Source organism: Quercus robur, chromosome 9, assembly GCF_932294415.1.
Source record: "Quercus robur chromosome 9, dhQueRobu3.1, whole genome shotgun sequence".
NCBI classification, from domain to species: Eukaryota; Viridiplantae; Streptophyta; class Magnoliopsida; order Fagales; family Fagaceae; genus Quercus; species Quercus robur.
Genome location: NC_065542.1, coordinates 10805922 through 10823679, shown reverse-complemented (window position 1 = coordinate 10823679; position 17758 = coordinate 10805922). Strand labels below are relative to the sequence as shown.

General features: G+C 32.4%; 1 long non-coding RNA gene across 1 annotated transcript; it reads left to right on the top strand.

Moving 5' to 3' along the window:
• Positions 1-122: 122 nt before the first annotated feature.
• On the top strand, positions 123-2673 carry LOC126699870 (uncharacterized). Its single transcript, XR_007646893.1, has 4 exons — positions 123-243; positions 370-417; positions 1231-1308; positions 2328-2673. It is a non-coding gene; the product is annotated as an uncharacterized LOC126699870 (long non-coding RNA).
• Positions 2674-17758: the final 15085 nt, after the last annotated feature.

Below are 17758 nucleotides of genomic sequence, written 5' to 3'. Positions count from 1 at the left end.
TCCAGAAAAAGGGGGTATAGTACCCACCTTAATCTTAACCATTGATTTAACATTGTTTAAATCCTGACCATTGGTATAATTTTAAGGGATACTGGTTACTGGCTAAACAGGTTATATATATATATAAACCCAAAAAAACAAAGCAAAAGAACACAGAATCATTCACGCATCAACAACGCCTCTCTAGCTCTGTCTCAACACTAAAGCCTCTCCAATCCAACCTCAAATCCACATCCAATCTCAGTATGTCTCATCCTTATTCTTTAATTTTCCATATGGGTTTTTTAACTGTTGCCATTTGCTCTCCGTATGGCTGAATTGTTATTAATTTTGTTTTGTTTTGTTTTTGTTTATCTTTTGGTTTCGTAGGGTTGCTAGGAACAAAACCAATCTATTATTCCTTTTGGTTCATAGCAGGTGAGAGAATAAGTTATTGTATATACTTGAATTAGTAAAACTTCTAATTGTATGTTTAATACTGATTTCAATTTGGTTTATTTTTCTTTATTTTTTCAGGCTGGGTTTGTTAGTATTGCCATTTATACTATTTGGGTTATTTATCATAGGTTTTTCTGGCTGGGTTGAACAATTTGGGTTTTTTTCTCTGGCTTGGCAAGAGTTGGATAATTTCTCTGGGTAAACCCCTTACAATCAAAATTAAATTGCTTATTGAAAAGAAGAAAAAAAAATAAAAAATATGTGTGTGTGTGTGTGTGTGTATATATATATATATATATATATATTGATAACCTTTGGGCCAAATTATCAGTTGAAGCAGTGAAGTGCCTCGCTTTGACCCTAGTCATTAGAGTGTGAAGGGGGTTTATGTTGTGGGAAGAAAAGTTCCAATGGTTGACCAAATATGATATTGAATATTTTTTCACCATGTTCCTTGTCCACCTATAATCATGAAGTCCTGAAGTTTTGAAATTCAACCTCTAACTTGGTATTCTGAATTCTTGATATAAATATCATTTCTTTTTAGGTATTTATGGTGAAAATTTTCCAATTTTTCTTAGAAAATGAATACAAAATTTAAATAACATTGATGAACTAGCAAACGCTATAATATATTGCAAACATTAATATAGATTCTGTTTTATTACTTTCTTAGTCCCTCTTGTGGAACTTTCTCTTTGAAGTTTGATATGCATAAGGTAATTGCTTTATGTTAGTTTTGAATGCAGCTTGGTTGGTGATTTTTGCCTAACTGGACTTTTTAAATGTCAGAAAAAGCGTGGTGCTAGAAAAGACCGTACTGGTGAAGAAGAAACATGGTAGCTATCATGTTTTTACCCCATGATTGAGGTAAAATAAACACTGATTTCCTTTCAGATGGTTCTATGTATATAGGACATGCCTGTCATCATTAGATATCCCGTATTTGGGAGTACCTTTGTGGTCTTGTTTTGGCTAATGGTGATGTTTACAATTTGCTCCCACTATTATATCTGCTTAAGGTTGTCTGTTTTTGTTAGTGATTTAAGACCTGAGAGAAAAACCATATTAGTCGACGTTTGCATGTCTTAAATATATCTTGCTACCTTGAGAGTATCGTGGCAATGGAGGACTTATCTGTGACCAATATCTTTTCTACATTGGAAACTAAATTGATGGGATTGGTTGCATTGCCATTCGCAATATCAGTGGCAGTTAGTATATGCAATCAATGATTAATTATGTTGTTTAGTCTATGGTATGTTAATTTTTTATCTTGTTGGTAGAATAAAAGGCATATAAGAATAGAAAAAGTGGAGTTAGATAGTGTCTAGCAATGTGTCCAGAAATATTGCTAATGATCTGGACAAGCCATGAACTTAGCCAAATGTGGACTACTCTTTGCTCCAAGGAATGTGAGTAATGGCATGGTGAACAAGCTTTTGTCAAAGGTCTGGTTTCAAAAGACTTGGTGCCAATTTGAAATATCTTGGGTCTCCTATATTCTTAAACCAGAATGGAAGCAAAGGATTTTTAGTTTTTCAACCAAAAACTGGAAAGCAAGCTAAGTGGTTAAGCCAATAAGTGTCTTTCCTGAGATGGCCATGTCACTATGATTAAGTCAAGTTATAGCCTCAAGCTATTTCCCTCTACCTTCAAAGATATCATCTCTGCATTGTTGGCAAAAATCAGTTGGATGATTGCTGTTAGTTTTATATCTATATAGGGATCATTATTTGAGTATCTGAGTAAATTTATTACTTATACTCTTATATACTTCGATGAAACATTTGGAGCAAAATATTTTTGATTTAGAAAATGAATTTTTTATTTGGTTTTTCAATTACAACTAATTGGTTAACCACTGTGGAATTTTTTTTGGGTTGCAGGTACATGACTGGGAAGCTGCTTTTGAAGTTGGATACTATTAAATTCATAGCAACAAATCATACCATAATTTCAGCTCTAAACTATATCTTTAAAAAAAAAAACATTTTCCACTTTTTATTTGACTCTCTATGAAATGAATCTTTATACTTATCATAGTCACTCTTTTGTACTCATTTCTTTTGGATTATGGTATTTTACACTACCTAATAGCAGCAACGACTGCAATGGCAACCCAACCTAGTGGCTGTAGTGATGCTTGAATAGTGAAAATGCCCATGGGACAAGATTGAGTAGCCTAACTCCCTGTTTCATCTTTTCATTTTATGGAAATTGATTTATATCAAAGTTTGTGTTGTGCTTGTGGTTGGAGAAGAATACCTACTCTAACAGATGCACACTTGTGTTATTGTGATGGAATTTGGAGTTGATCAGACATGCAGCCCTCTTGTCCACATTAGTTGCCATATTTGTTATTTTTTAGGGTCTATCCTGACTGAGTTCATTTACTTGATATAAAATTTTTGATTTATTATGCAAGAAGCCAAATATTTCGTTTAAATCTTTGACAAACTTGCTCTTTCATTTCTTTTAGCCCTTTTCACAACACTCAAATTGAATAATTTTTTCCCATCAGTGCCAATATAGCTTTTCTGAAAGTGATCGGACCAATTGATATTACTTTCCTTCAAATTATCCTAGATTGGAGCCACTACCTCCCCCCCTCTTAAGAATTTCTTCATTTTTATTCCAACTTTTCCTTTTGTTACTTTGATTTCATATGGCTGAGACCTTTTATAGTGAACTTTGGAGTAGTTATTTGTTTAGTAACTTCCTCAACTTGAATGGAAGTTAGAAGGTTTAGACTTAACTTCTACAATTGCCATCAAAAGTTAAGAAATTAGTGAGAAGTTAGAGCAATGAATAAGAATTTTGCTTCTACTTCAGAATAGTAAAACATGGTTCGAATCATAAGCTTTTGGATATAGATTTACTCTGAAAATTTCTAAGTGTTTGGCAGTCGTCTAGGTGACTCCATGCTGGGCAACCTTTTTGCACTTGGATGACCTTTCTAGTCTTGGACGATATTATAGACGAATTGGAGATAGTCTAATTTTTGGTTCACCATCATATATAAATAATAAAAATATAAATATCAGGAAAATGACCTCAACTATGTTATTTTATAAGGAGGTATGCCTCTAAATGTGATGGAAGCTACCAAGGGAGATACATAGGAAGTTAATTGGTATATTCAAATATTTGTGGAAGAAACCAAGATAATTCCAACTGATTTTTTTTGTGAACAAGAGTAATTATTGTGGTTGGACTAATTTCTTGGGATGTTTTTTTTTTTTTTTTTTTGGTTTTCGATTTTAGATCTAAATTTTTTAATAACTTTAAAAAAATTACTATTGTGATGAGCAGTTATTAGTAAGTAAAAAAGTGACCTTAGTGATAAGCCTAAATGTAAAATTATGGTTAGATGTGATATTGGTAGTGCTTACTGTGACGATTGAACTATCAATTGTAAGGAAAAAAAAAAATAGGGTACCACCGAATGTGACAAAAGTACGGTTAGGAGTAATGTGGGTACTGCCCAATGTAATAATGGAACAGTCAAATTTGAGAATAAAAAAATAGGATACCACTGAATGTGACAAAAATAGAGTCAAATGCGATGTTGGTACTACTTAATATGGCAATGGAACCATCAAATGTGAGAAAAAAGTAAGGGAACCATCAAATGTGAGAAAAGAACTGTCACATGTGATGTTGGAACTGCACAATGTGAGGATGGAACCGTCAAGTGTGAGAAAAAAGTAAGGGAACCACCTAATGTGACAAAAGAACTAACACATGTGATGTTAGAACCGCACAATGTCTGAATGGAACCATCAAATGTGAGAAAAAAAAAAAATAAGGAAACCACTAAATGTGAGAAAAAAACTGTCACATGTGATGTTGGAACTACACAATATGAGGATGAAACCATCAAATGTGAGAAAAAAGTAAGGGAATCACCAAATCTGAAAAAAGAACTGTCACATGTGATGTTGGAACTGCACAATGTGAGGATGGAACCATCAAGTGTGAGAAAAAAAATAAGGGAACTACCTAATGTGACAAAAGAACTGTCACATGTGATGTTGGAACCACATAATGTGAGGATGGAACCGTCAAGTGTGAGAAAAAAGTAAGGGAACCACCCAATGTGACAAAAGAACTAACACATGTGATGTTAGAACCACACAATGTGAGAATGGAACCGTCAAATGTGAGAAAAAAAGTAAGGGAACCACCTATTATGACAAAAGAACTGTCACGTGTGATGTTGGAATCGCACAATGTGAGGATGGAACTGTCAAATATGAGAAAAAAAAGTAAGGGAACCACCTAATATGACAAAAGAACTGTCACATGTGATGTTGGAATCGCACAATATGAGGATGGAACTGTCAAATATGAGAAAAAAAAGTAAAAGAACTACCAAATGTGAGAAAAAAACTGTTACATGTGATGTTCAAACTGCACAATGTGAGGATGAAACCATCAAATGTGAGAAAAAAAAGTAAGGAAATAACCAAATGTGAGAAAAAATTGTCACATGTGATGTTAGAACTGCACAATATGAGGTTGGAACTGTCAAATGTGAGAAAAAAGTAAGAGAATCACCAAATGTGAAAAAAGAACTGTCACATGTGATGTTGGAATCGCACAATGTGAGGATGGAACCGTCAAATGTGAGGAAAAAAAAGTAAGGGAACCACCAAATGTGAGAAAAAAACTGTCACATGTGATGTTGGAACTGCACAATGTAAGGATGAAACCGTCAAATGTGAGAAAAAAAAGTAAGGGAACCACCAAATGTGAGAAAAAAACTGTCACATGTGATGTTAGAACTGCACAATGTGAGGGTGGAACCGTCAAATGTGAGAAAAAAGTAAGGGAATCAGCAAATGTGAGAAAAGAACTGTCACATATGATGTTGGAACTGCACAATATGAGGATGAAACCGTCAAATTTGAGAAAAAAGTAACCTGGTGTAGCAGGTTACCTATTAGTGGGTACTATACCCTCTTTTTTTGGGGTTACCGTAGAATTACTTTTTCAAGACACCTATATAATGGCACAATGTGACAAAATTAGACTAAAGGACTACACTTAATAAAAGTAAAAATTATCGGACTAAAATGAATAAATAAGAAGTTACAAGACTAGATTGAATTTTGGATAAAGTTAGAGGGACAATTTGTAATTTATATCATTCTAATTAATTATTATTTTACTTTGTATTATTATTAATATACATCAATCATGGAATGCCAAGAGGAAAAGAAATCGAATGAACATGTTAATTACTACTCATTGTTTAGAATAATTTAAATTTTGTGTGATCTGGGTGTTAACTTGTGTGAATCTCCACATAATCTGTTCAAAAAATCATAACACAATCTGCTCAACCCAGATTTAGGAGCAATGGATAAGTGTGTGTCTATATATATATATATATATATATATAAACTTTGTTGATATTGAAATTTGAAATCAATGGTTTAATTTTAAACTTATAAAAAGTTAAAAGTCAAATTTTCAAAAATTTGTAAACTAGCATACAACTATATATGAAATATAACAATTCCTCAAAACAAAAAAAGTAATATAACAAGCTTTGAAAGCGGGTGATTTTAGACTTATAATATATTTCATGAATTATGAACTTGTTCCTTAATTTAGAGTCTATAATGGAGTTTAAGGCCTAATAAACTTGTCAATCTATCCTCCTTGTACCAAGAAATTGTTTGAAATCATCTGTTGTTGTCTCTTAAATATGTTGAACACTACAGTGCATTTTTACCATACCGTTGTCGCATTTTATATCATATCTCAGACACGAAAGTTTAAACCTCGCTGATTTTTATTTTAATCTTTTGAAAAAAAGGGGATTAAGATATTATTATTCAAATTTTTTTTTCAATGTTGCGTATCAGTTGAGGTTGATATTTTATCGTAAAACTAGTTTTAGACTAATTTGCATTCTTAAAATTGATGTTGCATGCACAGTACAAATTATGTTGTTAATTAAACCTGCAGTTTTATTTTCGTAGGATGCTATTGAGAGATTTCTATGAACTTTTCGGTTGTCTTTATGAAAATGCACCAAAATGCATATTTCGACGACAGTATCTTTGTGATGGCTGAAATACTTCCGTAGAAAATAGTTAAATAAACTAACCAAAACATTATTAAAAAATGTAGAATTTTGATTTATACAAAATTTTTACTATTCTTACAACTCAAGAATAAAAATTCGAGGAAGAAGAAGTTTTTTATTTTATTTTTTTATTTATTGAGATCTCAAGCCTTGATTATTCGACTGGTTGTTAAAATTTTATTTTATTTTTTATTTTTTATTTTTTTGAGAAGAATTAAAATTTGATTTGGTTGGCGGTTAACTCATTATTAGCTAATTATGTTAGCTTTTGGCTGAAACAGAGTCGTAGATTTTTCAAATGATAAAAATCAATGGCCAACTATTTCCTTGAGTTGACACTTTGACATTGCATCATTGACCATTGTACGTCACATACTCACATATGATGCTTATTATCAAAATTCCATAAAGCTTATCAATATTGTTTTTATGAAAATTCAACACAACTCAACTTTCCATAGCAATATATTTGTGATGGTTATTATCATTCAATGGAGATTAAAATGACCCATTTTTAAAATAATAATAATAAATGATAAATTACAAAGTTAGTCTCAATTTACTTCCTAACCTTTCACCAGTTACTTCACATATAATTTATTGAAAAAACATCAAAGGTTGAGAAATCATAGATCCCACCAACTATTTTACTCGACTAGTTGCATGTGTTAAAAACTTAAAATTTGATTTGGGTTGGTTGATGGTTATCTCATTAGAGCATTCACATCCGCAATTTCCAAACTATTCTATTTTACTATCTCAAAAAGCTACTTTATCAATTATACAATACCATTTTACAACACACCAACATCTCAACTTTTATTTTCCTATTCAACTCATTAAAATAATATATACTACCCAATAAAATAATATAAACCAATCTCTCTCTCTCCTCCCATCACACTTTTTATCTTTTCCTCACGAGTAGTTCTGGTGCCACACCTTTGTGCACAACTTTGTGCACAACTCGACCATGTGGCGAGTTGTGGTTGGTAGAGGGGTGATGGTGGATCACCCCTCTACCAACCACAACTCGCCACGTGGCCGAGTTGTGCACAAAGTTGTGCACAGAGTTGTGGCACTAGAATTTTCCTTTCCTCACGGGCTCTCTCTTTCAACCACCCATCACCACCACCCCTGCCACAATAAAGCCGCCACCACCACCACCACCACCATAACCACAAAAAAACCCATTACCACCACATTTGCCACAAAAAAAACCCACCACTACCACCGCGAAAAAACCCATCACCACCACATCTGCCATAAGAAACCAGCCACCATGCCACCACCAAACCTAGAAACCAAACAACAACCAAACCTATACACAGGCCATAACAACCACAAAAGAAAAACACCCTCTCCACACCAATCTCCACAAACCCAGACATAGGCCACAACAACCACACAAAAAACCCCATCAAAACCCACCCAAACCCACCTCACAAATCTCCACCTCAATCGCGCCACCATTCTAATCTCCACCTCGCCATGCCGCCACGCTAATCTCCACCTCGCTATGCCACCACGCCGATTAGCAAACCCACTACACCGATCAGACCCAAGGCAGCAACTAGAAAGAGAAAGCGACAACGGTGACAAGCAAATAGAGAAGAGGGAGAAATGAAAAGCACAGATAGAGGGAGGCGCCGCCACACCGATCTCCACCTTGCCATGCCACCATGCTGATCAGCAAACCCGCTACGCCGATTAGACCCACGGCAGCAACCAGAGAGAGAAATCGACCACGGCGGCAAGTAGATTGCACAGATAGAGAAAAGGGAGAAAAGAAAAGCACAGTGCACGGATAGAGAAGAGGGAGAAGAGAGGAGTGTTTGTGGGCGTGAAAGACAGAGGAGAGAGAGTGACTAATAAAAAAAATGAAATTTAAGTTTACAATGGTTGAGCAGTGACTTGTATAAGTAGAATTGCACTGTAGTACTGTCTTAAAACTTTTTAGAATTGGAAGACCGAATAATGGGGTTGTTTTATGCTTTTATGCTAAAATTTCCCTACATATGCCATTTACCATGCCCAATGTGAATGCTTTTATTAGCTCAAGTTATCTTTTTGTTGAGACAGAGGCATGAAATTTTCTAATGATCAAAATCAAAGTCCAACTATAAATTTCAAAAGTCTAGCACCATTTTTCCTTGAGTTGACACACTTGACATCACCTCTTTGCATGTAAGTTACATACAATACTTATTATCAAAATTCCATAAAGCTTATTAGTATTTTTTATATGAAAATTCACCACAACTCAACTTTTCATAGCAATATATTTGTGATGGTTATTATCATTCAATGGAGATTGAAATGATCCATTTATAAAATAATTTTTTTAAAAGGTAAATTACACTGGTCTTTTACATCATATCTCAATTTAGTACCTAATCTTTTACCAGTTACTTTTTATAAAAGTTTTGAAAAAATATCAAATATTGAGAAACTATACATAGATTTCAAGCCTTGATCCCACCAACCATTTTTTTGGACTGTTTGCATGTGTCAAAATTTGATTTGGGTGATTATAAAAAAAAAAAATGATAATAATAATTGATTTGGGTTGATTGGCAGTTATCTCATTATATCAGCTTATGATAGCTTTTTGTTGAAATGGTGACCCGGACTTTTTGTTGAAAATAGAGGTGTGAAATTTTCTAATCGACACATTTAAAATATTAGGGACTAAATTGACATATATCTTAGAGGTTAAGGACCAAATACATAGTTGATTTAATTTTTATTTAAATGAACCCTACAATAAATCATTCTTAATGAGCACCTTACAATACCCGATAATATTTTCTAATTTAAATATGACTAATTACATGTTAAAAACATAAAGTCTTGCAACATTTTCTTGATTTGACATTTGACATTGCATCATTGATTATTGCATGTACGTCACATATGATGCTTATTATCAAAATTCCATAAAGCTTATTAACATTTTTTGGGTAAATTCTAGATAACAACCCTAAGATTTTGGGTAATTACATGTTGAAAATATAAAGTCTTGCAACATTTAATTGAATTGACATTTGACATTTGACCTTTGACATTGCATCATTGATTATTGCATGTACGTCACATGTGATGCTTATTATCAAAATTCCATATAGCTTATTAATATTGTTTTGGGTAAATTCTAGATAACAACCCCGAGATTTTGGGTAATGCTAAACACATCTAAGACAATTAAAAAGCAACCATTTTAGTCCTTAAACACAAACACCCTTTACAAACTGATTGTTCACTCTGTTAGGACATATGTGAGACTTGTTAGAAACATATGTTATGTAAATTGGCTAATCCTTTGACAAAACGCACTTTACTTGTAATTAGGTAGATCTAGAATAAGATTAGTACTTCAAGGAACAAGAGTTCAAGTTTAATATTGAAACCATGCAAATTTGTCCAAGAAACAAGTGAAGAAGTGTTGTTCATTAAAGCTCGATAGATAGCTTGATAGATCATATCTATCGAGGTTTAATGCTAATACTTGACAGCAGCTCAACAAAAGTTGTATCTATCGAGAATTATGAAATTCAAGTTTTCAAATTTGATTCACGCATATCCATGTGTATTTGTGTAGAGTTTCTTTTCTCACAACCCTAGATATATATAAAGATTATTTTAAGGGCTGCCAAATGTGATGCAACTTGATGCAAAGTCATTGTGCATGCAAATTGTGACCGGAGACAAAATTTGCCCTAGTTCATCATATTCTCTCTAGAAGCTACTGCGTCTTTGCGCCAAGTGTTTTGTAACCAAGGAGCTTCCTGATCTTCATTGTTAGATGAACTAAAGAACTTTGTAGTCAACATCTTCCTCAAGTTGGTGTGTTAGTCATGTATTGGGATCCATGCATCATTGGTTAGTCACGTATTGAGATTCATGCATTGAAAGGAGAGATTGCTACTACATTACAAGTCCAATTGGATATTGGGGTAAGGGTTCAACTGTAGGTTGGTATTAGGTACTGGTATATCTTTACTTATAATCGTTTATTTTAATAATAGTAGATTCTCGAGAGTGGTGACCTTAAATTCACTAGGTAGAGTTTTGTCCTGGTGGTTTTCTCCATTCGTAAACAAATCACTTGTGTCAAATTTATTTTCCGCTGCATTTAACTTAATTGGTAATTTGTTTGTGCTACCACGCTTATTGCATGTAATTGAATCTAATTAATTCACTTGACTAATTAATTTGATTAAGTTACCAAAGGGGTCAATACATTCTTGGCCTATCACACTCCATATAAAACAAAATATGCGTAGTTGTTGTTGTTGTTTTTTTTTTTTTTTTTCAAGACTGCATGTTCAAAAATTGTACCCCACACCATCTGTTCCCACAGCCCAAAACACCATCTGTTCTCGCCTGCCCAAAATCATCACATTTTAGTCCAACACGTTTACATCAATTTTTGCTCTTTCCAAGAGCAACAAGAGCTCTTAATATAAATGAAAAGAAAGTAACCCAAGTCATGGTTGGTTTAATGGCTTTTTTCAGTCTTCATCAGAGTTAGAATTTAGAACTTCACTCAAAAAAAAAATAATTTGGCCTGTGCAAAGAGAAAGAGGGCTTTTGTTCAAGTTTTAATCTAAAGAGAGGTACAAATTAGTTCTTGATATCAAAACATAACTAAAATTCTTGTGATGGAAGAAGTATTAATTGCTTGAAAAATAGTTGATTTAGTTTTTGTTCTAGTTTCTTTTGTAGGTTGCACTTTTAGCAACTTTGCTCTTTTGCTTGATAATTTCGACTCTTTTGGTATGTAATCTTGGATTTTTTTTCCCTCTGAGTTATAGTTTTTGGTATGTAAAGAACTTGATCTTTATGTAAATTAAAGGATAAACACTAAAAAGAAATTAGGATCAACTAAGGAATCCTTGACCTTAATAGATTTTTTTTGCATTAATGGTTTTTCTGATGATTTTATTCCAATAAACTACTACTACTACTTTTATACGAGATAACTTCTACATTTTAGGCTAGCGGGAACAGATTAGTGTGGGGTACCCTTTCTGGACATGCAATCTTGGAAATGAAAAAAAAAATAAAAAAGCTGTGCAGATTTTTGTTTTAGGTGGAGTGAACAAATGGCTTGTAACTGTGTTTATGTTTAAGGACTAAAATGATTGCTTTTTAATTGTTTTGGATGTGTTTAGCATTATCCAAAACCTCAGGGTAGCTATTTGGAATCTATCTTATTGTGTTTATCAAAATTCAACGCTATATATTTGTTATGGTTATCATCATTCAATGGAGATTGGAGATTGAAATGGCCCATTTAAAAAAAAAAAAAGAAAAAAAAAAAAAGAAAGGAAAATTGAGTTATTGAAATTCATTGATGTTACGATTGACTGAATCCGAGTGCCATCATGTCTCGTGTCTCCTATCAAATTATCCACAAATAAATAAATAAGAATTTCACTTTTTTTTTTTTTTTGATGAACAAATTCCACTTGCCATCAAAGACTAGATCACACCACAATTAGTCAATTACACCAACGTACTCCATATGTTTCACATGCCTAATTAATGAATATTACTACATATGTTTCATGTTTTTCGTTTGACTGAATAATTTTGCATTGATAAGCTCAGACCATATAATTAAATGGACGACAACTACTTGGTGGCTTATCCACTGAATCTTCTTCTTTTTTTGGGTAAGCCAACGTTGTATTTATTAATTAATGCTAGAGATAATATTTTTCTTCACAATTTATTGAGATAACAAGTTGTTACTTGTCTCTATTTTTTTCTTCTTCTTTTTGTTTAGAAGAGCTTAGGTGACAAGTTTCAATTTTTATTTTTTTTTGATTGAATGATTGAAGTGACAACTTTTAATTGATATATCCTCACTTTTATTTGAACTTATTATTAAAATTATTTTTATTTGTATTAATTACTACTAGATATTTAAAGTTTTTAACCACCGTTGGATATGATTTAGTAGTAAGAGTCTTTGTTGATAACAAGAGTTGATCGGTTTGGATAGTAACACTTTAATGAATATGTTGTGTCCACGGTGATAATTCCATCAAAACTCCAATGGCTGGTATGTGACGTAAAGTTAGCAACAGTAAATCTACACTAAAAACCCTATTTATTTTTGTTCTGGAAAAAATAGCTGTGAATAATTGTGATAGTACGTGGACATATTTATTGCTACTAACCAACGCAATTCAAACATGCGCTCGAAATTGTAACGGTACCCACATCACAGGCTTCCGACTGTTTCAACTACCTGCTTAACTGTGTGCCATGCATTAATGCCGTGGACTTGGTTTCCTTCTAACGGCTAGGTTTGTGGTTCTAAGAATTTCTCTTCTGTTTCATGTTCTTATTATTATTATTATTTTTTTTTATATTAGATTTATTTTATGTTTGCTGCAAAAAAAATCTAATAAGCAATTAATGTGTATTTTGTACAAATGAATTATTACATTTTTATAATTCCAGTTTCTCTCTCAAATAAATAAATAAATATATATATATCTTTTTATAATTCCAGATGTGTATTTTTTGTTTGATTTGCGTCCCACTTTATGTATAGTTTGTTCACCACAATAATATATAGAGATGACGTGTAATTTTTAATATATTTTGGGTTATGCCACATCATCTTTGAATTTCTATTTCTTTTTTTTTCTTTTCCTTTTTTCGTGTTTTATTACCATCCATGATTCCCTAGAAAAATTAATTTAATTTAAAAGAAGCAAAGTATTAAAGTTCTTATTACTAACTTTTATATTAATTTTGAAGTTTGTATAGTCACACAAGGTGTAACTTTTTATTCATATTACACCACTTACTAACTATAAATTATTATTTTGAAATTGCATCATAAGATTACATGTATAATTAATTGGTTCTTGACGCATATGACAAATAAAATGTCAATTAAATATTATTTACTATCTGATCTATAAAGTCAAATTTAAAGTACAATTTTAAAATACCAAAAAAAAAAAAAAATTGACATTTAAATTTTATATATGAGATAGCCATTAATCTAGATCTTGAATCAATATGATTTAAAAGGCCTATACCAGCGCTTTCAAAAGCGCTGGTATAGGGCATATGCCTTTCCCAGCGCTTTTGAAAAGCGCCGAGACAGGTCCGGCGACCCTATACCCACATTCATTGTGCGGCGGTTTGAAGCGCCGGGAAAAAAAACGCCGGAATAGGAATTTTGACCCTATCCCAGCGCTTTCTGGGGCTATCCCAGCAGTTTTGAAAACGCTGGGATAGCCCTGTTTTTTTGTAGTGTCTCCATTGATTTTGATATTTTGTAAGTATGGAAGGCATAAATAGTCAATACAATCCAATAATACATTAGTTAAAAACTTTTTTTTTTTTTGAGAAGATCATTAGTTAAAAACCTCAATGAATACAAAATTATTAAATGATGAAATATTAAAAGAAGTTATGCCAAGTATAACTTAAATCTTCTTGTAAAAAAATATGACTTAAATCTAACAAACACACACATATTTGCTTATATATATATATATAAAATAAAAATTAGGTCCTAGTAACCATATCTTGTTTCTCTCTTTGAACCAAGTGGCTAGTATTTATTTTCCTCATGAATACAAAAGTGGCTAGTATTTATTAAAAAATAAATAAATTACATAATTATTATTATAATTTGGGATTCAAATTCAACCTTAAATTTTAAAGAAATTTTTAATTAAAATAATAAAATATTGAAATCGTTTAATTCACACTGTCAATGATTTTTTATTAACTAAAAGTAAGATTTATCTTTCTAAATTAACGTAAGCAAGTGCTTGAAATTTATTGGCGAAACTACACTATTGGTCCCTAAAGTTTACCCTATGTGCGCAATTGGTCCCTCAAGTTTGAAACGAGCACAATTAGTCCCTTAAGTTTTAAAACTGAGTTGTATTGGTCCTTTTACTAACTGCTGTTAACGGTGTTACTTACGTGGCTAACGGAACAATGACTTGGCATTTTTTTAAATGATGTGGCATGTTTTTAATTAAAAATAAAAAAAAAATAGTTTCCATGTTAGATGAAATTGAAAAATCATATTGACTAGATTAAAAACAAATCTGATATTTGTTTAACAAAGGCATGACGGAGAGAGAGAAGGGGAAGCAAGAGATTGACAGCCACCAGAACACAAATGGAATTTCCAACACAAGCTCTTTTTTTATAATTAAAAAAATTCAAATCTAGAAAACCACTCCACTAACTAATAGTCCATCTCCCCCACCACAAATTCATTGGGCTTGTTATCATTTTAGCCAAGACTTACTTTAAGTGATTTTACTTGTCTGTTTTCGCAACTTTCATTACAAGAAGGAGAATCCTAACGTTGAATCACAGAGCTACGCCACCAAAATCCAAAGAGATTTTTAAGAAAAAGAAAACAAAGATTTGTTTTCTCATTCTATCTCAGTCCTTCTCCTTGTCTCTGTTGCTCTCAGATCCTTCTCTTCAATCTCATATCCTTTTCTTCAATCTGATATTCCGGCTAGCCAAAATGATGCCGCCGAAGCAAATCCTTCACCTACAATGGTCAAAAACTCAGTGGAATTGCTGAAGCAACATCCTTCGACCCCAATGCTAGAGCAACATCCTTCGCCATCGCCCTCATCCCCTACGTTGCCTTCCTCCTCGACCTCGGCAGAACTGCCGTGCTCACCACCCTAACCATTGGCCTCATGGTCTCCTACATCCTCGATTCCCTCAACTTCAAACCCGCCGCATTCTTTGATGGTTTTGATGATTTGTTTGATTAGAGGGTTAAGGGAGAGTTTGATGATGGTGCTTGATGATCTGGGTTTTGATTAGTGGTTGATGATGGTGCACGGTCTGCAATGGCTACGCTTGATAATGGTGGATTGATCGTTGATAGGAATTTAATATATCAGATTTGTTTTTAACCCAGTCAATATGATTTTTCAATTTCATTTAACGTGGAAACTATTTTTTTTTTAATTTTTAATTAAAAACATGCCACATCATTTAAAAAAAATGGCAAGTTATTGTTCCGTTAACCACGTAAGTAACACCGTTAACAACAGTTAGTAAAATGACCAATACAACTCAGTTTTAAAACTTAAGGGACTAATTGTGCTCATTTCAAACTTGAAGGACCAATTGCGCACATAGGGTAAATTTCAGGGACCAATAGTATAGTTTTGCCAAATTTATTTCAATTTATCGTCCTGAATTATTACATTCATATCTTGTTATTATTGTTAATGTTTTACCAAAATCCTCTTAATTTGTGCAAACACCCTTTCTATTTAGGGTCTGTTTGGATATCGCTTATTACTAAAAACTGAAAACACTGTAACAAAATAATTTTTAAATGTATGAATAGTACCATGGGACCTAGTTTTAAAGTTTTTTTTGCTTAATAAAGTACTTGCGGGTCCCATGAACAGTGCATGGGACCCACTAGAAAATGCCCAATGCAACTGAAAACAATTTTCTCTTCCTACACTGTAGCCGTGGGTCCCACATATGAAAACGTGAAACACAGACGCAACACAATCCAAATGGATACTTAGTCAAAAAGAATTTTTTTTCCACTTTTTGTAGATATATATTCTACAGCCTACATATTATTTTAGAGTCTAAAATATTGAGGCATGCTTGCATACTCTCTTTTACTTTTCTGAAGAAGATTCTACGATTCAAAACCCTATAATGGTGAGAGGAGTTTGATTGACGAGGCATGGCAGTACTAAAAGTATATTTGGCATCGATTTTTAGTTTTTATGTACAGTTTTTTAAAATTTCACTTTTTCTTCTCTTTTCTCACATTTTCATATTTTTTAAGGTACAAGTATAGTTTAGCACACTTTTAGTTTAAAAAGTTTTTAGCTAAAATTTAGATAACCTATTCTCAAATTGACACTTAGGGTTCGTTTGTGTAGCGGCTGTAGTTGCGTTTTTCGAGATTGTGTTTTTTTTGGGTTGATCCATGGCACTGTTCATGGACCAGCCAAGTGATAAAAACGCATGAATAGTAATTATTAACAATAAAAAATATGTTTTCAATAATAAGTTTTCAGTAAAATAAATAATATTCAAATGCATGCTTAGTATGAAGAGACAACAAATCAACCCATTCATTGTATATGAAGTTATTTCCATGTTAGCTAAGTGCCTAAGACTCTTAACACTAGTACATCTATACATGTCAGTGTCATCCGAAAAAGCTAGTTCTTAGCTTACTCATCTTATTTCAATTTTCAGTAAAATAAGCAAATACACATTTAGTATGAAAACACAACAAATCAACCCATTCATTGTATATGAAGTTATTTCCATGTTAGCTAAGAGCCTAAGACTCTTAACACTAGTACATCTATACATGTCAGTGTCATCTGAAAAAGCTAGTTTTTAGCTTACTCATCTTATTTTAATTTTTAGTAAAATAAGCAAATACACGTTTAGTATGAAGATACAACAAATCAACCCATTCATTGTATATGAAGTTACATCTATACATGTCAGTGTCATCTGAAAAAGCTAGTTTTTAGCTTATTCATCTTATTTCAAATTGCCCTCGTGACACACTAATTGATTATATGCAGGCCCACATGCTACTTTTTTAAGAGCAAAGTGACATTTGCAAGTGTTTGCGGGCCTACTTGCATTACTTGTTTGTTTACATTTTTATTTTTTTTTAACACAAATACTGTTTGTGAGTCCCTTAGGTCCCACATTATTTTTATTTATTTATATATTTATTGTATTTTAGTGTTTTTTTAATCATACTTTCAGTAATTAGCTTTTAGCAAAATGCTAAATAAATTATTCTTAAACGGAAATCTTTCAGTTGTCTGAAGTGCTCGAAAATGAAATTTGCTCCACTTGTTTTCTTGTTGCTTCTGTGTGTTGCTCTTTAAAAAAAATGTTATATTTGGAAAAAAGGACTTTTTTTTTTTTTTTTTACTATCTTAGGGTCGGTTTAAGAACAACTTATTTAGTTGAAACTGAAATTTTTTTTGCTAAAAGTGTAAAAAAAAGAAATTAAAAGCTAGTTGAATAGTATAATATGATTTATAAATAATATCAAAAAGTACAATGTGATCCATAAATAGTAAAAAAAAAACTAAAAACTAAAATAAGCTGAAACTTTCTTCAGTTCCCACACAGACTCTTACTCTAACGGAACCTACTGAAACTAGTTATACCAAATGTCATGAAAAC